General features: G+C 43.8%; 1 long non-coding RNA gene across 17 annotated transcripts in view; it reads right to left on the bottom strand.

Moving 5' to 3' along the window:
* Positions 1-20837, bottom strand: part of LOC307181240 — a 1005010-nt gene that overhangs the window by 12725 nt on the left and 971448 nt on the right. For 15 of the 17 annotated variants that reach the window (XR_013826201.1, XR_013826203.1, XR_013826204.1 and 12 more), the window contains one exon: positions 7795-7857. The exons of 1 other annotated variant lie outside the window; for it this stretch is intronic. This is a non-coding gene — a long non-coding RNA (uncharacterized lncRNA). Of the gene's footprint in view, positions 1-6161; positions 6279-7794; positions 7858-20837 lie in introns of those variants that run through there. One more of the 17 variants, XR_013826198.1, reaches the window with a different exon arrangement.

The raw sequence follows: 20837 nt of genomic DNA, 5'->3' as shown, positions 1-20837 counted from the left end.
GTAATACACGGAATGGAAACTTGGCTACACAGGAACTGAATTACAGAACAGAACAGGGTCTCAAATTTAGAAAACCAACTTATGCTTGCTTAAGGGGAAAGGTGAGTTGGGGTGCTGCATAAAACCAGAGATTGAAATGAGCACAGATAAAGTTCCTTAAGCCAAATATGGAATAGACAAGAGCTACTCCTTGCTCAACGAAATGGACTCAACACCACATATTAAACGCCTAAGAATGTACCTGACTAGTAAGTATCTTAAAACCTATGGATTGCTATGTCTCCGAAAGAGAATCAAGCATGTGTACAGGGGCATAAACGCAGCAGTGATAGGATTGGAGAGGTTCGGTGAGCAAATGAAGACCCTTTGAAGTCATATTACATGGTACCCATTCCATGGGTTTCACCTACCCAGGTTTAAGGTATTCTTCCTTCAGCTAAAACATGCATGTGGATCCTAGAGTATGATCAACCATGTGATCGGGAGACGTGTTCAAATATTTCTCAGTTTTCGTACCCTGGTACTCGGGTGCAACATTCCAGACGCTTTACTAACACTCTCCCGACTTGGAGAGTCAGTCCCTTTAACCTCCTGTTTGGCCCAGTTTGCAATTTCTGCGGAAGATGAACAGGAATAGCGAGAACCAATGAGAGACTAGCTGGAGGTGTCTGAACGGGCAAATTTAACTCTCATTTCCCACCAGGAAGAGGAATTAACCAAAGGCTCAGCGTGCCGTGCCGGAACCAGATTAGGGCCTGAAGCCATCCTGCGGTGTTGCGGCCAGGTCACAAGAAAGCGAGTTGAAGAAAGGAGCTCAGGGGCACTGTAATTCACAAACCTGCAGAGTTATAAATGACAGCTATCGTCCAAAAATAGACTGAAGTAAGGCTGCCAAGAGGACTTGAAAGCGGGGCAGAATTGCAGGAAACCGATTTCAGGAGGTAGACTGGAATTGCATTGAAAGCATAGGAAAAGAGGCAGAACGTCCACAATGATGCACTTGGCCAAAAAGTGCGTATGCGTTTTTTCCTGAATATATTCAGGAAAAAACGCATACGCCCTTTTTGGCCAACCAAGCAAGCTTGCAAAGGAAATCTGCACTACAACGAAGTCTCACTTCCCCCCGGTCAAAAGGGCCATCTGAAAAAAGTGTAAAATCCAGAAAGGCAGGACAGGCCATTGAGAACTGGGAGCCTTGTTATGCTGATGGGCGGGATGTAAATTGCCAACAGACACTCCGGAGAAGTGTATGGTGTTTCCTGAAACACCTAGAAAACAAAGCAACAGAGCCTAGGGCACTTCCACTTATGGTCCTATAGCTTAGGGAAATTAAAATCAAAAAGACACAGCCACCCCAAAGTTTTGGACGCCTCTGTTTACAAGAACCTCGTTTACCGTACAAGTTCAATATCACAGAAAGTGAAAAATGGATAAAGAACTTGTGGTACTTACGTACAATGCAGTATCACTCAGCAATGAAATCTATGTCATCAGGCCCGTAGCAGCATAATGAGTGGATTCAGGTACGATGATTCTAACTGAAATAAGTCACACAGAAAAAGAAACATCATAAGATATCAGTAATACACGGAATGGAAACTTGGCTACACAGGAACTGCATTCCAAAACAGAACAGGGTCTCAAATTTAGAAAACCAACTTATGCTTGCTTAAGGGGCAAGGTGAGTTGGGGTGCTGCATAAAACCAGAGATTGAAATGAGCACAGATAAAGTTCCTTAAGCCAAATATGGAATAGACAAGAGCTACTCCTTGCTCAACGAAATGGACTCAAAACCCCATATTAAATGCCTAAGAATGTACCTGACTAGTAAGTATCTTAAAACCTATGGATTGCTATGTCTCCAAAAGAGAATCAAGCGTGTGTACAGGGGCATAAACTCAGCAGTGATAGGATTGGAGAGGTTCGGTGAGCAAATGAAGACCCTGTGAAGTCATATTGCACGGTACCCATTCCACGGGTCTCAACTCTCCAGGTTTAAGGTATTCTTCCTTCAGCTAAAACATGCATGTGGAACCCAGAGTATGATCAACCATGTGAACGGGAGACGTGTTCAAATATGTCTCAGTTTTCCTACCCTGGTGCTCGGGTGCAACATTCCAGATGCTTTACTAACACTCTCCCGACTTGGAGAGTCAGTCCCTTTAACCTCCTGTTTGGCCCAGTTTGCAATTTCTGCGGAAGATGAACAGGAATAGCGAGAACCAATGAGAGGCTAGCTGGAGGTGTCTGGACGGGCAAATTTAACTCTCATTTCTCACCAGGAAGAGGAATTAACCAAAGGCTCAGCATGCCGGGCCGGAACCAGATTAGGGCCTGAAGCCATCCTGCGGTGTTGCGGCCAGCTCACAAGAAAGCGAGTTGAAGAAAGGAGCTCAGGGGCACTGTAATTCACAAACCTGCAGAGTTATAAATGACAGCTATCGTCCAAAAATAGACTGAAGTAAGGCTGCCAAGAGGACTTGAAAGCGGGGCAGAATTGCAGGAAACCGATTTCAGGAGGTAGACTGGAATTGTATTGAAAGCATAGGAAAAGAGGCAGAACGTCCACAATGATGCACTTGGCCAAAAAGGGCGTATGCGTTTTTTCCTGAATATATTCAGGAAAAAACGCATACGCCCTTTTTGGCCAACCAAGCAAGCTTGCAAAGGAAATCTGCACTACAATGAAGTCTCACTTCCCCCCGGTCAAAAGGGCCATCTGAAAAAAGTGTAAAATCCAGAAAGGCAGGACAGGCCATGGAGAACTGGGAGCCTTGTTATGCTGATGGGCGGGATGTAAATTGCCAACAGACACTCCGGAGAAGTGTATGGTGTTTCCTGAAACACCTAGAAAACAAAGCAACAGAGCCTAGGGCACTTCCACTTATGGTCCTATAGCTTAGGGAAATTAAAATCAAAAAGACACAGCCACCCCAAAGTTTGGAACGCCTCTGTTTACAAGAACCTCGTTTACAGTACAAGTTCAACATCGCAGAAAGTGAAAAATGGATAAAGAAGTTGTGGTATTTACTTACAAAGCAATATCACTCAGCAATGAAATCTGTGTCATAAGGCCCTTAGCAGCACAATGAGTGGATTCAGGTATGATGATTCTAACTGAAATAAGTCACACAGAAAAAGAAACATCATAAGATATCAGTAATACACGGAATGGAAACTTGGCTACACAGGAACTGCATTCCAAAACAGAACAGGGTCTCAAATTTAGAAAACCAACTTATGCTTGCTTAAGGGGAAAGGTGAGTTGGGGTGCTGCATAAAACCAGAGATTGAAATGAGCACAGATAAAGTTCCTTAAGCCAAATATGGAATAGACAAGAGCTACTCCTTGCTCAACGAAATGGACTCAAAACCGCATATTAAACGCCTAAGAATGTACCTGACTAGTAAGTATCTTAAAACCTATGGATTGCTATGTCTCCAAAAGAGAATCAAGTGTGTGTACAGGGGCATAAACGCAGCAGTGATAGGATTGGAGAGGTTCGGTGAGCAAATGAAGACCCTTTGAAGTCATATTGCATGGTACCCATTACACGGGTCTCAACTCTCCAGGTTTAAGGTATTCTTCCTTCAGCTAAAACATGCATGTGGAACCCAGAGTATGATCAACCATGTGAACGGGAGACGTGTTCAAATATGTCTCAGTTTTCCTCCCCTGGTACTCGGGTGCAACATTCCAGACGCTTTACTAACACTCTCCCGACTTGGAGAGTCAGTCCCTTTAACCTCCTGTTTGGCCCAGTTTGCAATTTCTGCGGAAGATGAACAGGAATAGCGAGAACCAATGAGAGGCTAGCTGGAGGTGTCTGGACGGGCAAATTTAACTCTCATTTCCCACCAGGAAGAGGAATTAACCAAAGGCTCAGCATGCCGGGCCGGAACCAGATTAGGGCCTGAAGCCATCCTGCGGTGTTGCGGCCAGGTCACAAGAAAGCGAGTTGAAGAAAGGAGCTCAGGGGCACTGTAATTCACAAACCTGCAGAGTTATAAATGACAGCTATCGTCCAAAAATACACTGAAGTAAGGCTGCCAAGAGGACTTGAAAGCGGGGCAGAATTGCAGGAAACCGATTTCAGGAGGTAGACTGGAATTGCATTGAAAGCATAGGAAAAGAGGCAGAACGTCCACAATGATGCACTTGGCCAAAAAGGGCGTATGCGTTTTTTCCTGAATATATTCAGGAAAAAACGCATACGCCCTTTTTGGCCAACCAAGCAAGCTTGCAAAGGAAATCTGCACTACAATGAAGTCTCACTTCCCCCCGGTCAAAAGGGCCATCTGAAAAAAGTGTAAAATCCAGAAAGGCAGGACAGGCCATGGAGAACTGGGAGCCTTGTTATGCTGATGGGCGGGATGTAAATTGCCAACAGACACTTGGGAGAAGTGTATGGTGTTTCCTGAAACATCTAAAAAACAAAGCAACAGAGCCTAGGGCACTTCCACTTATGGTCCTATAGCTTAGGGAAATTAAAATGAAAAAGACACAGCCACCCCAAAATTTGGGACGCCTCTGTTTACAAGAACCTCGTTTACAGTACAAGTTCAACATCGCAGAAAGTGAAAAATGGATAAAGAAATTGTGGTAATCACTTACAAAGCAATATCACTCAGCAATGAAATCTATGTCATCAGGCCCTTAGCAGCACAATGAGTGGATTCAGGTATGATGATTCTAACTGAAATAAGTCACACAGAAAAAGAAACATCATAAGGTATCAGTAATACACGGAATGTAAACTTGGCTACACAGGAACTGAATTACAGAACAGAACAGGGTCTCAAATTTAGAAAACCAACTTATGCTTGCTTAAGGGGAAAGGTGAGTTGGGGTGCTGCATAAAACCAGAGATTGAAATGAGCACAGATAAAGTTCCTTAAGCCAAATATGGAATAGACAAGAGCTACTCCTTGCTCAACGAAATGGACTCAACACCCCATATTAAACGCCTAAGAATGTACCTGACTAGTAAGTATCTTAAAACCTATGGATTGCTATGTCTCCAAAAGAGAATCAAGCATGTGTACAGGGGCATAAACGCAGCAGTAATAGGATTGGAGAGGTTCGGTGAGCAAATGAAGACCCTTTGAAGTCATATTGCATGGTACCCATTACACGGGTCTCAACTCTCCAGGTTTAAGGTATTCTTCCTTCAGCTAAAACATGCATGTGGAACCCAGAGTATGATCAACCATGTGAACGGGAGACGTGTTCAAATATGTCTCAGTTTTCCTCCCCTGGTACTCGGGTGCAACATTCCAGACGCTTTAATAACACTCTCCCCACTTGGAGAGTCAGTCCTTTTAAACTCCTGTTTGGCCCAGTTTGCAATTTCTGCGGAAGATGAACAGGAATAGCGAGAACCAATGAGAGACTAGCTGGAGGTGTCTGGACGGGCAAATTTAACTCTCATTTCCCACCAGGAAGAGGAATTAACCAAAGGCTCAGCATGCCAGGCCGGAACCAGATTAGGGCCTGAAGCCATCCTGCGGTGTTGCGGCCAGGTCACAAGAAAGCGAGTTGAAGAAAGGAGCTCAGGGGCACTGTAATTCACAAACCTGCAGAGTTATAAATGACAGCTATCGTCCAAAAATAGACTGAAGTAAGGCTGCCAAGAGGACTTGAAAGCGGGGCAGAATTGCAGGAAACCGATTTCAGGAGGTAGACTGGAATTGCATTGAAAGCATAGGAAAAGAGGCAGAACGTCCACAATGATGCACTTGGCCAAAAAGTGCGTATGCGTTTTTTCCTGAATATATTCAGGAAAAAACGCATACGCCCTTTTTGGCCAACCAAGCAAGCTTGCAAAGGAAATCTGCACTACAATGAAGTCTCACTTCCACCCGGTCAAAAGGGCCATCTGAAAAAAGTGTAACATCCAGAAAGGCAGGACAGGCCATGGAGAACTGGGAGCCTTGTTATGCTGGTGGGCGGGATGTAAATTGCCAAGAACCACTTGGGAGAAGTGTATGGTGTTTCCTGAAACAGCTAAAAAACAAAGCAACAGAACCTAGGGCACTTCCACTTATGGTCCTATAGCTTAGGGAAATTAAAATCAAAAAGACACAGCCACCCCAGAGTTTGGAACGGCTCTGTTTACAAGAACCTCGTTTACAGTACAAGTTCAACATCGCAGAAAGTGAAAAATGGATAAAGAAGTTGTGGTATTTACTTACAAAGCAATATCACTCAGCAATGAAATCTGTGTCATCAGGCCCTTAGCAGCACAATGAGTGGATTCAGGTATGATGATACTAACTGAAATAAGTCACACAGAAAAAGAAACATCATAAGATATCAATAATACACGGAATGTAAACTTGGCTACACAGGAACTGAATTACAGAACAGAACAGGGTCTCAAATTTAGAAAACTAACTTATGCTTGCTTAAGGGGAAAGGTGAGTTGGGGTGCTGCATAAAACCAGAGATTGAAATGAGCACAGATAAAGTTCCTTAAGCCAAATATGGAATAGACAAGAGCTACTCCCTGCTCAACGAAATGGACTCAACACCCCATATTAAACGCCTAAGAATGTACCTGACTAGTAAGTATCTTAAAACCTATGGATTGCTATGTCTCCGAAAGAGAATCAAGCATGTGTACAGGGGCATAAATGCAGCAGTGATAGGATTGGAGAGGTTCGTGAGCAACTGAAGACCCTTTGAAGTCATATTGCATGGTACCCATTCCACGGGTTTCAACTACCCAGGTTTAAGGTATTCTTCCTTCAGCTAAAACATGCATGTGGAACCCAGAGTATGATCAACCATGTGAACGGGAGACGTGTTCAAATATGTCTCAGTTTTCCTCCCCTGGTACTCGGGTGCAACATTCCAGACGCTTTAATAACACTCTCCCCACTTGGAGAGTCAGTCCTTTTAAACTCCTGTTTGGCCCAGTTTGCAATTTCTGCGGAAGATGAACAGGAATAGCGAGAACCAATGAGAGACTAGCTGGAGGTGTCTGGACGGGCAAATTTAACTCTCATTTCCCACCAGGAAGAGGAATTAACCAAAGGCTCAGCATGCCAGGCCGGAACCAGATTAGGGCCTGAAGCCATCCTGCGGTGTTGCGGCCAGGTCACAAGAAAGCGAGTTGAAGAAAGGAGCTCAGGGGCACTGTAATTCACAAACCTGCAGAGTTATAAATGACAGCTATCGTCCAAAAATAGACTGAAGTAAGGCTGCCAAGAGGACTTGAATGCGGGGCAGAATTGCAGGAAACCGATTTCAGGAGGTAGACTGGAATTGCATTGAAAGCATAGGAAAAGAGGCAGAACGTCCACAATGATGCACTTGGCCAAAAAGGGCGTATGCGTTTTTTCCTGAATATATTCAGGAAAAAACGCATACGCCCTTTTTGGCCAAGGAAGCAAACTTGCAAAGGAAATCTGCACTACAATGAAGTCTCACTTCTCCCCGGTCAAAAGGGCCATCTGAAAAAAGTGTAAACTCCAGAAAGGCAGGACAGGCCATGGAGAACTGGGAGCCGTGTTATGCTGATGGGCAGGATGTAAATTGCCAACAGACACTCAGGAGAAGTGTATGGTGTTTCCTGAAACATCTAAAAAACAAAGCAACAGAGCCTAGGGCACTTCCACTTATGGTCCTATAGCTTAGGGAAATTAAAATCAAAAAGACACAGCCACCCCAATGTTTGGGACGCCTCCGTTTACAAGAACCTCGTTTGCCGTACAAGTTCAACATCGCAGAAAGTGAAAAATGGATAAAGAACTTGTGGTACTTACGTACAATGCAGTATCACTCAGCAATGAAATCTATGTCATCAGGCCCGTAGCAGCATAATGAGTGGATTCAGGTATGATGATTCTAACTGAAATAAGTCACACAGAAAAAGAAACATCATAAGATATCACTAATACACGGAATGTAAACTTGGCTACACAGGAACTGCATTCCAATACAGAACAGGGTCTCAAATTTAGAAAACCAACTTATGCTTGCTTAAGGGGAAAGGTGAGTTGGGGTGCTGCATAAAACCAGAGATTGAAATGAGCACAGATAAAGTTCCTTAAGCCAAATATGGAATAGACAAGAGCTACTCCTTGCTCAACGAAATGGACTCAAAACCCCATATTAAACGCCTAAGAATGTACCTGACTAGTAAGTATCTTAAAACCTATGGATTGCTATGTCTCCAAAAGAGAATCAAGCGTGTGTACAGGGGCATAAACGCAGCAGTGATAGGATTGGAGAGGTTCGGTGAGCAAATGAAGACCCTTTGAAGTCATATTGCATGGTACCCATTACACGGGTCTCAACTCTCCAGGTTTAAGGTATTCTTCCTTCAGCTAAAACATGCATGTGGAACCCAGAGTATGATCAACCATGTGAACGGGAGACGTGTTCAAATATGTCTCAGTTTTCCTCCCCTGGTACTCGGGTGCAACATTCCAGACGCTTTACTAACACTCTCCCGACTTGGAGAGTCAGTCCCTTTAACCTCCTGTTTGGCCCAGTTTGCAATTTCTGCGGAAGATGAACAGGAATAGCGAGAACCAATGAGAGGCAAGCTGGAGGTGTCTGGACGGGCAAATTTTACTCTAATTTCCCACCAGGAAGAGGAATTAACCAAAGGCTCAGCATGCCATGCCGGAACCAGATTAGGGTCTGAAGCCATCCTGCGGTGTTGCGGCCAGGTCACAAGAAAGCGAGTTGAAGAAAGGAGCTCAGGGGCACTGTAATTCACAAACCTGCAGAGTTATAAATGACAGCTATCGTCCAAAAATAGACTGAAGTAAGGCTGCCAAGAGGACTTGAAAGCGGGGCAGAATTGCAGGAAACCGATTTCAGGAGGTAGACTGGAATTGCATTGAAAGCATAGGAAAAGAGGCAGAACGTCCACAATGATGCACTTGGCCAAAAAGGGCGTATGCGTTTTTTCCTGAATATATTCAGGAAAAAACGCATACGCACTTTTTGGCCAACCAAGCAAGCTTGCAAAGGAAATCTGCACTACAATGAAGTCTCACTTCCCCCCGGTCAAAAGGGCCATCTGAAAAAAGTGTAAAATCCAGAAAGGCAGGACAGGCCATTGAGAACTGGGAGTCTTGTTATGCTGATGGGCGGGATGTAAATTGCCAACAGACACTTGGGAGAAGTGTATGGTGTTTCCTGAAACATCTAAAAAACAAAGCAACAGAGCCTAGGGCACTTCCACTTATGGTCCTATAGCTTAGGGAAATTAAAATCAAAAAGACACAGCCACCCCAAAGTTTGGGACGCCTCCGTTTACAAGAACCTCGTTTACAGTACAAGTTCAACATCGCAGAAAGTGAAAAATGGATAAAGAAGTTGTGGTATTTACTTACAAAGCAATATCACTCAGCAATGAAATCTGTGTCATCAGGCCCTTAGCAGCACAATGAGTGGATTCAGGTATGATGATTCTAACTGAAATAAGTCACACAGAAAAAGAAACATCATAAGATATCAATAATACACGGAATGTAAACTTGGCTACACAGGAACTGAATTACAGAACAGAACAGTGTCTCAAATTTAGAAAACTAACTTATGCTTGCTTAAGGGGAAAGGTGAGTTGGGGTGCTGCATAAAACCAGAGATTGAAATGAGCACAGATAAAGTTCCTTAAGCCAAATATGGAATAGACAAGAGCTACTCCCTGCTCAACGAAATGGACTCAACACCGCATATTAAACGCCTAAGAATGTACCTGACTAGTAAGTATCTTAAAACCTATGGATTGCTATGTCTCCGAAAGAGAATCAAGCATGTGTACAGGGGCATAAATGCAGCAGTGATAGGATTGGAGAGGTTCGTGAGCAACTGAAGACCCTTTGAAGTCATATTGCATGGTACCCATTCCACGGGTTTCAACTACCCAGGTTTAAGGTATTCTTCCTTCAGCTAAAACATGCATGTGGAACGTAGAGTATGATCAACCATGTGATCGGGAGACGTGTTCAAATATGTCTCAGTTTTCGTACCCTGGTACTCGGGTGCAACATTCCAGACGCTTTACTAACACTCTCCCCACTTAGAGAGTCAGTCCCTTTAACCTCCTGTTTGGCCCAGTTTGCAATTTCTGTGGAAGATGAACAGGAATAGCGAGAACCAATGAGAGGCTAGCTGGAGGTGTCTGGACGGGCAAATTTTACTCTAATTTCCCACCAGGAAGAGGAATTAACCAAAGGCTCAGCATGCCATGCCGGAACCAGATTAGGGTCTGAAGCCATCCTGCGGTGTTGCGGCCAGGTCACAAGAAAGCGAGTTGAAGAAAGGAGCTCAGGGACACTGTAATTCACAAACCTGCAGAGTTATAAATGACAGCTATCGTCCAAAAATAGACTGAAGTAAGGCTGCCAACAGGACTTGAAAGCGGGGCAGAATTGCAGGAAACCGATTTCAGGAGGTAGACTGGAATTGCATTGAAAGCATAGGAAAAGAGGCAGAACGTCCACAATGATGCACTTGGCCAAAAAGGGCGTATGCGTTTTTTCCTGAATATATTCAGGAAAAAACGCATACGCACTTTTTGGCCAACCAAGCAAGCTTGCAAAGGAAATCTGCACTACAATGAAGTCTCACTTCCCCCCGGTCAAAAGGGCCATCTGAAAAAAGTGTAAAATCCAGAAAGGCAGGACAGGCCATTGAGAACTGGGAGTCTTGTTATGCTGATGGGCGGGATGTAAATTGCCAACAGACACTTGGGAGAAGTGTATGGTGTTTCCTGAAACATCTAAAAAACAAAGCAACAGAGCCTAGGGCACTTCCACTTATGGTCCTATAGCTTAGGGAAATTAAAATCAAAAAGACACAGCCACCCCAAAGTTTGGGACGCCTCCGTTTACAAGAACCTCGTTTACAGTACAAGTTCAACATCGCAGAAAGTGAAAAATGGATAAAGAAGTTGTGGTATTTACTTACAAAGCAATATCACTCAGCAATGAAATCTGTGTCATCAGGCCCTTAGCAGCACAATGAGTGGATTCAGGTATGATGATTCTAACTGAAATAAGTCACACAGAAAAAGAAACATCATAAGATATCAATAATACACGGAATGTAAACTTGGCTACACAGGAACTGAATTACAGAACAGAACAGTGTCTCAAATTTAGAAAACTAACTTATGCTTGCTTAAGGGGAAAGGTGAGTTGGGGTGCTGCATAAAACCAGAGATTGAAATGAGCACAGATAAAGTTCCTTAAGCCAAATATGGAATAGACAAGAGCTACTCCTTGCTCAACGAAATGGACTCAACACCGCATATTAAACGCCTAAGAATGTACCTGACTAGTAAGTATCTTAAAACCTATGGATTGCTATGTCTCCGAAAGAGAATCAAGCATGTGTACAGGGGCATAAACGCAGCAGTGATAGGATTGGAGAGGTTCGTGAGCAAATGAAGACCCTTTGAAGTCATATTGCATGGTACCCATTCCACGGGTTTCAACTACCCAGGTTTTAGGTATTCTTCCTTCAGCTAAAACATGCATGTGGAACCCAGAGTATGATCAACCATGTGATCGGGAGACGTGTTCAAATATGTCTCAGTTTTCGTACCCTGGTACTCAGGTGCAACATTCCAGACGCTTTACTAACTCTCTCCCCACTTGGAGAGTCAGTCCCTTTAACCTCCTGTTTGGCCCAGTTTGCAATTTCTGTGGAAGATGAACAGGAATAGCGAGAACCAATGAGAGGCTAGCTGGAGGTGTCTGGACGGGCAAATTTAACTCTCATTTCCCACCAGGAAGAGGAATTAACCAAAGGCTCAGCGTGCCGTGCCGGAACCAGATTAGGGCCTGAAGCCATCCTGCGGTGTTGCGGCCAGGTCACAAGAAAGCGAGTTGAAGAAAGGAGCTCAGGGGCGCTGTAATTCACAAACCTGCAGAGTTATAAATGACAGCTACCGTCCAAAAATAGACTGAAGTAAGGCTGCCAAGAGGACTTGAAAGCGGGGCAGAATTGCAGGAAACCGATTTCAGGAGGTAGACTGGAATTGCATTGAAAGCATAGGAAAAGAGGCAGAACGTCCACAATGATGCACTTGGCCAAAAAGGGCGTATGCGTTTTTTCCTGAATATATTCAGGAAAAAACGCATACGCCCTTTTTGGCCAACCAAGCAAGCTTGCAAAGGAAATCTGCACTACAATGAAGTCTCACTTCTCCCCGGTCAAAAGGGCCATCTGAAAAAAGTGTAAAATCCAGAAAGGCAGGACAGGCCATGGAGAACTGGGAGTCTTGTTATGCTGATGGGCGGGATGTAAATTGCCAACAGACACTTGGGAGAAGTGTATGGTGTTTCCTGAAACATCTAAAACACAAATCAACAGAGCCTAGTGCACTTCCACTTATGGTCCTATAGCTTAGGGAAATTAAAATCAAAAAGACACAGCCACCCCAAAGTTTGAAACGGCTCTGTTTACAAGAACCTCGTTTACAGTACAAGTTCAACATCGCAGAAAGTGAAAAATGGATAAAGAAGTTGTGGTAATCACTTACAAAGCAATATCACTCAGCAATGAAATCTGTGTCACAAGGCCCTTAGCAGCACAATGAGTGGATTCAGGTATGATGATTCTAACTGAAATAAGTCACACAGAAAAAGAAACATCATAAGATATCACTAATACACGGAATGTAAACTTGGCTACACAGGAACTGAATTACAGAACAGAACAGGGTCTCAAATTTAGAAAACCAACTTATGCTTGCTTAAGGGTAAAGGTGAGTTGGGGTGCTGCATAAAACCAGAGATTGAAATGAGCACAGATAAAGTTCCTTAAGCCAAATATGGAATAGACAAGAGCTACTCCTTGCTCAACGAAATGGACTCAACACCGCATATTAAACGCCAAAGAATGTACCTGACTAGTAAGTATCTTAAAACCTATGGATTGCTATGTCTCCGAAAGAGAATCAAGCATGTGTACAGGGGCATAAACGCAGCAGTGATAGGATTGGAGAGGTTCGGTGAGCAAATGAAGACCCTTTGAAGTCATATTGCACGGTACCCATTACACCGGTCTCAACTCTCCAGGTTTAAGGTATTCTTCCTTCAGCTAAAACATGCATGTGGAACCCAGAGTATGATCAACCATGTGAACGGGAGACGTGTTCAAATATGTCTCAGTTTTCCTCCCCTGGTACTCGGGTGCAACATTCCAGATGCTTTACTAACACTCTCCCCACTTGGAGAGTCAGTCCCTTTAACCTCCTGTTTGGCCCAGTTTGCAATTTCTGTGGAATATGAACAGGAATAGCGAGAACCAATGAGAGACTAGCTGGAGGTGTCTGGACGGGCAAATTCAACTCTCATTTCCCACCAGGAAGAGGAATTAACCAAAGGCTCAGCGTGCCGTGCCAGAACCAGATTAGGGCCTGAAGCCATCCTGCGGTGTGCGGCCAGGTCACAAGAAAGCGAGTTGAAGAAAGGAGCTCAGGGGCACTGTAATTCACAAACCTGCAGAGTTATAAATGACAGCTATCGTCCAAAAATATACTGAAGTAAGGCTGCCAAGAGGACTTGAAAGCGGGACACAATTGCAGGAAACCGATTTCAGGAGGTAGACTGGAATTGCATTGAAAGCATAGGAAAAGAGGCAGAAGGTCCACAATGATGCACTTGGCCAAAAAGGGCGTATGCGTTTTTTCCTGAATATATTCAGGAAAAAACGCATACGCCCTTTTTGGCCAACCAAGCAAGCTTGCAAAGGAAATCTGCACTACAATGAAGTCTCACTTCCCCCCGGTCAAAAGGGCCATCTGAAAAAAGTGTAAAATCCAGAAAGGCAGGAAAGGCTATGGAGAACTGGGAGCCTTGTTATGCTGATGGGCGGGATGTAAATTGCCAACAGACACTCAGGAGAAGTGTATGGTGTTTCCTGAAACATCTAAAAAACAAAGCAACAGAGCCTAGGGCACTTCCACTTATGGTCCTATAGCTTAGGGAAATTAAAATCAAAAAGACACAGCCACCCCAAAGTTTGGGACGCCTCTGTTTACAAGAACCTCGTTTACAGTACAAGTTCAATATCACAGAAAGTGAAAAATGGATAAAGAACTTGTGGTACTTACGTACAATGCAGTATCACTCAGCAATGAAATCTATGTCATCAGGCCCTTAGCAGCATAATGAGTGGATTCAGGTACGATGATTCTAACTGAAATAAGTCACACAGAAAAAGAAACATCATAAGATATCACTAATACACGGAATGTAAACTTGGCTACACAGGAACTGCATTTCAAAACAGAACAGGGTCTCAAATTTAGAAAACCAACTTATGCTTGCTTAAGGGGAAAGGTGAGTTTGGGTGCTGCATAAAACCAGAGATTGAAATGAGCACAGATAAAGTTCCTTAAGCCAAATATGGAATAGACAAGAGCTACTCCTTGCTCAACGAAATGGACTCAAAACCCCATATTAAACGCCTAAGAATGTACCTGACTAGTAAGTATCTTAAAACCTATGGATTGCTATGTCTCCAAAAGAGAATCAAGTGTGTGTACAGGGGCATAAACGCAGCAGTGATAGGATTGGAGAGGTTCAGTGAGCAAATGAAGACCCTTTGAAGTCATATTGCATGGTACCCATTACAAGGGTCTCAGCTCTCCAGGTTTAAGGTATTCTTCCTTCAGCTAAAACATGCATGTGGAACCCAGAGTATGATCAACCATGTGAACGGGAGACGTGTTCAAATATGTCTCAGTTTTCGTACCCTGGTACTCGGGTGCAACATTCCAGACGCTTTACTAACACTCTCCCGACTTGGAGAGTCAGTCCCTTTAACCTCCTGTTTGGCCCAGTTTGCAATTTCTGCGGAAGATGAACAGGAATAGCGAGAACCAATGAGAGACTCGCTGGAGGTGTCTGGACGGGCAAATTTAACTCTCATTTCCCACCAGGAAGAGGAATTAACCAAAGGCTCAGCATGCCGTGCCGGAACCAGATTAGGGCCTGAAGCCATCCTGCGGTGTTGCGGCCAGGTCACAAGAAAGCGAGTTGAAGAAAGGAGCTCAGGGGCACTGTAATTCACAAACCTGCAGAGTTATAAATGACAGCTATCGTCCAAAAATAGACTGAAGTAAGGCTGCCAAGAGGACTTGAAAGCGGGGCAGAATTGCAGGAAACCGATTTCAGGAGGTAGACTGGAATTGCATTGAAAGCATAGGAAAAGAGGCAGAACGTCCACAATGATGCACTTGGCCAAAAAGGGCGTATGCGTTTTTTCCTGAATATATTCAGGAAAAAACGCATACGCCCTTTTTGGCCAACCAAGCAAGCTTGCAAAGGAAATGTGCACTACAATGAAGTCTCACTTCCCCCCGGTCAAAAGGGCCATCTGAAAAAAGTGTAACATCCAGAAAGGCAGGACAGGCCATGGAGAACTGGGAGCCTTGTTATGCTGATGGGCGGGATGTAAATTGCCAACAACCACTCGGGAGAAGTGTATGGTGTTTCCTGAAACATCTAAAAAACCAAGCAACAGAGCCTAGGGCACTTCCACTTATGGTCCTATAGCTTAGGGAATTTAAAATCAAAAAGACACAGCCACCCCAAAGTTTTGAACGGCTCTGTTTACAAGAACCTCGTTTACAGTACAAGTTCAACATCGCAGAAAGTGAAAAATGGATAAAAAAGTTGTGGTATTTACTTACAAAGCAATATCACTCAGCAATGAAATCTGTGTCATCAGGCCCTTAGCAGCACAATGAGTGGATTCAGGTATGATGATTCTAACTGAAATAAGTCACACAGAAAAAGAAACATCATAAGATATCAGTAATACACGGAATGTAAACTTGGCTACACAGGAACTGAATTACAGAACAGAACAGGGTCTCAAATTTAGAAAACCAACTTATGCTTGCTTAAGGGGCAAGGTGAGTTGGGGTGCTGCATAAAACCAGAGATTGAAATGAGCACAGATAAAGTTCCTTAAGCCAAATATGGAATAGACAAGAGCTACTCCTTGCTCAATGAAATGGACTCAACACCGCATATTAAACGCCTAAGAATGTACCTGACTAGTAAGTATCTTAAAACCTATGGATTGCTATGTCTCCGAAAGAGAATCAAGCATGTGTACAGGGGCATAAACGCAGCAGTGATAGGATTGGAGAGGTTCGGTGAGCAAATGAAGACCCTTTGAAGTCATATTGCATGGTACCCATTCCACGGGTTTCAAATACCCAGGTTTAAGGTATTCTTCCTTCAGTTAAAAGATGCATGTGGAACCCAAGTATGATCAACCATGTGAACGGGAGACGTGTTCAAATATGTCTCAGTTTTCCTGCCCTGGTACTCGGGTGCAACATTCCAGACGCTTTACTAACACTCTCCCCACTAGGAGAGTCAGCGCCTTTAACCTCTTGTTTGGCCCAGTTTGCTATTTCTTGGAAGATGAACAGGAATAGCGAGAACCAATGAGAGACTCGCTGGAGGTGTCTGGACGGGCAAATTTAACTCTCATTTCCCACCAGGAAGAGGAAATAACCAAAGGCTCAGCGTGCCGTGCCGGAACCAGATTAGGGCCTGAAGCCATCCTGCGGTGTTGCGGCCAGCTCACAAGAAAGCGAGTTGAAGAAAGGAGCTCAGGGGCACTGTAATTCACAAACCTGCAGAGTTATAAATGACAGCTATCGTCCAAAAATAGACTGAAGTAAGGCTGCCAAGAGGACTTGAAAGCGGGGCAGAATTGCAGGAAACCGATTTCAGGAGGTAGACTGGAATTGCATTGAAAGCATAGGAAAAGAGGCAGAACGTCCACAATGATGCACTTGGCCAAAAAGGGCGTATGCGTTTTTTCCTGAATATATTCAGGAAAAAACGCATACGCCCTTTTTGGCCAACCAAGCAAGCTTGCAAAGGAAATCTGCACTACAATGAAGTCTCACTTCCCCCCGGTCAAAAGGGCCATCTGAAAAAAGTGTAAAATCCAGAAAGGCAGGACAGGCCATGGAGAACTGGGAGCCTTGTTATGCTGATGGGCGGGATGTAAATTGCCAACAACCACTCGGGAGAAGTGTATGGTGTTTCCTGAAACATCTAAAAAACAAAGCAACAGAACCTAGGGCACTTCCACTTATGGTCCTATAGCTTAGGGAAATTAAAATCAAAAAGACACAGCCACCCCAAAGTTTGGAACGGCTCTGTTTACAAGAACCTCGTTTACAGTACAAGTTCAACATCGCAGAAAGTGAAAAATGGATAAAGAAGTTGTGGTATTTACTTACAAAGCAATATCACTCAGCAATGAAATCTGTGTCATCAGGCCCTTAGCAGCACAATGAGTGGATTCAGGTATGATGATTCTAACTGAAATAAGTCACACAGAAAAAGAAACATCATAAGATATCAGTAATACACGGAATGTAAACTTGGCTACACAGGAACTGCATTCCAAAACAGAACAGGGTCTCAAATTTAGAAAACCAACTTCTGCTTCCTTAAGGGGAAAGGTGAGTTGGGGTGCTGCATAAAACCAGAGATTGAAATGAGCACAGATAAAGTTCCTTAAGCCAAATATGGAATAGACAAGAGCTACTCCTTGCTCAACGAAATGGACTCAAAACCCCATATTAAACGCCTAAGAATGTACCTGACTAGTAAGTATCTTAAAACCTATGGATTGCTATGTCTCCAAAAGAGAATCAAGCGTGTGTACAGGGACATAAACGCAGCAGTGATAGGATTGGAGACGTTCGGTGAGCAAATGAAGACCCTTTGAAGTCATATTGCATGGTACCCATTACAAGGGTCTCAGCTCTCCAGGTTTAAGGTATTCTTCCTTCAGCTAAAACATGCATGTGGAACCCAGAGTATGATCAACCATGTGAACGGGAGACGTGTTCAAATATGTCTCAGTTTTCGTACCCTGGTACTCGGGTGCAACATTCCAGATGCTTTACTAACACTCTCCCGACTTGGAGAGTCAGTCCCTTTAACCTCCTGTTTGGCCCAGTTTGCAATTTCTGCGGAAGATGAACAGGAATAGCGAGAACCAATGAGAGACTCGCTGGAGGTGTCTGGACGGGCAAATTTAACTCTCATTTCCCACCAGGAAGAGGAATTAACCAAAGGCTCAGCATGCCGTGCCGGAACCAGATTAGGGCCTGAAGCCATCCTGCGGTGTTGCGGCCAGGTCACAAGAAAGCGAGTTGAAGAAAGGAGCTCAGGGGCACTGTAATTCACAAACCTGCAGAGTTATAAATGACAGCTATCGTCCAAAAATAGACTGAAGTAAGGCTGCCAAGAGGACTTGAAAGCGGGGCAGAATTGCAGGAAACCGATTTCAGGAGGTAGACTGGAATTGCATTGAAAGCATAGGAAAAGAGGCAGAACGTCCACAATGATGCACTTGGCCAAAAAGGGCGTATGCGTTTTTTCCTGAATATATTCAGGAAAAAACGCATACGCCCTTTTTGGCCAACCAAGCAAGCTTGCAAAGGAAATGTGCACTACAATGAAGTCTCACTTCCCCCCGGTCAAAAGGGCCATCTGAAAAAAGTGTAACATCCAGAAAGGCAGGACAGGCCATGGAGAACTGGGAGCCTTGTTATGCTGATGGGCGGGATGTAAATTGCCAACAACCACTCGGGAGAAGTGTATGGTGTTTCCTGAAACATCTAAAAAACCAAGCAACAGAGCCTAGGGCACTTCCACTTATGGTCCTATAGCTTAGGGAATTTAAAATCAAAAAGACACAGCCACCCCAAAGTTTTGAACGGCTCTGTTTACAAGAACCTCGTTTACAGTACAAGTTCAACATCGCAGAAAGTGAAAAATGGATAAAAAAGTTGTGGTATTTACTTACAAAGCAATATCACTCAGCAATGAAATCTGTGTCATCAGGCCCTTAGCAGCACAATGAGTGGATTCAGGTATGATGATTCTAACTGAAATAAGTCACACAGAAAAAGAAACATCATAAGATATCAGTAATACACGGAATGTAAACTTGGCTACACAGGAACTGAATTACAGAACAGAACAGGGTCTCAAATTTAGAAAACCAACTTATGCTTGCTTAAGGGGCAAGGTGAGTTGGGGTGCTGCATAAAACCAGAGATTGAAATGAGCACAGATAAAGTTCCTTAAGCCAAATATGGAATAGACAAGAGCTACTCCTTGCTCAATGAAATGGACTCAACACCGCATATTAAACGCCTAAGAATGTACCTGACTAGTAAGTATCTTAAAACCTATGGATTGCTATGTCTCCGAAAGAGAATCAAGCATGTGTACAGGGGCATAAACGCAGCAGTGATAGGATTGGAGAGGTTCGGTGAGCAAATGAAGACCCTTTGAAGTCATATTGCATGGTACCCATTCCACGGGTTTCAAATACCCAGGTTTAAGGTATTCTTCCTTCAGTTAAAAGATGCATGTGGAACCCAAGTATGATCAACCATGTGAACGGGAGACGTGTTCAAATATGTCTCAGTTTTCCTGCCCTGGTACTCGGGTGCAACATTCCAGACGCTTTACTAACACTCTCCCCACTAGGAGAGTCAGCGCCTTTAACCTCTTGTTTGGCCCAGTTTGCTATTTCTTGGAAGATGAACAGGAATAGCGAGAACCAATGAGAGACTCGCTGGAGGTGTCTGGACGGGCAAATTTAACTCTCATTTCCCACCAGGAAGAGGAAATAACCAAAGGCTCAGCGTGCCGTGCCGGAACCAGATTAGGGCCTGAAGCCATCCTGCGGTGTTGCGGCCAGGTCACAAGAAAGCGAGTTGAAGAAAGGAGCTCAGGGGCACTGTAATTCACAAACCTGCAGAGTTATAAATGACAGCTATCGTCCAAAAATAGACTGAAGTAAGGCTGCCAAGAGGACTTGAAAGCGGGGCAGAATTGCAGGAAACCGATTTCAGGAGGTAGACTGGAATTGCATTGAAAGCATAGGAAAAGAGGCAGAACGTCCACAATGATGCACTTGGCCAAAAAGGGCGTATGCGTTTTTTCCTGAATATATTCAGGAAAAAACGCATACGCCCTTTTTGGCCAACCAAGCAAGCTTGCAAAGGAAATCTGCACTACAATGAAGTCTCACTTCCCCCCGGTCAAAAGGGCCATCTGAAAAAAGTGTAAAATCCAGAAAGGCAGGACAGGCCATGGAGAACTGGGAGCCTTGTTATGCTGATGGGCGGGATGTAAATTGCCAACAACCACTCGGGAGAAGTGTATGGTGTTTCCTGAAACATCTAAAAAACAAAGCAACAGAACCTAGGGCACTTCCACTTATGGTCCTATAGCTTAGGGAAATTAAAATCAAAAAGACACAGCCACCCCAAAGTTTGGAACGGCTCTGTTTACAAGAACCTCGTTTACAGTACAAGTTCAACATCGCAGAAAGTGAAAAATGGATAAAGAAGTTGTGGTATTTACTTACAAAGCAATATCACTCAGCAATGAAATCTGTGTCATCAGGCCCTTAGAAGCACAATGAGTGGATTCAGGTATGATGATTCTAACTGAAATAAGTCACACAGAAAAAGAAACATCATAAGATATCAGTAATACACGGAATGTAAACTTGGCTACACAGGAACTGCATTCCAAAACAGAACAGGGTCTCAAATTTAGAAAACCAACTTCTGCTTCCTTAAGGGGAAAGGTGAGTTGGGGTGCTGCATAAAACCAGAGATTGAAATGAGCACAGATAAAGTTCCTTAAGCCAAATATGGAATAGACAAGAGCTACTCCTTGCTCAACGAAATGGACTCAAAACCCCATATTAAACGCCTAAGAATGTACCTGACTAGTAAGTATCTTAAAACCTATGGATTGCTATGTCTCCAAAAGAGAATCAAGCGTGTGT

The sequence above is a fragment of the Stenella coeruleoalba genome (genome assembly GCF_951394435.1).
Source record: "Stenella coeruleoalba genome assembly, contig: scaffold_84, whole genome shotgun sequence".
Lineage (NCBI taxonomy): Eukaryota > Metazoa > Chordata > Mammalia > Artiodactyla > Delphinidae > Stenella > Stenella coeruleoalba.
The sequence above is the reverse complement of the archived record's forward strand: the minus strand, read 5'-3'. Positions and strand labels throughout refer to the sequence as shown.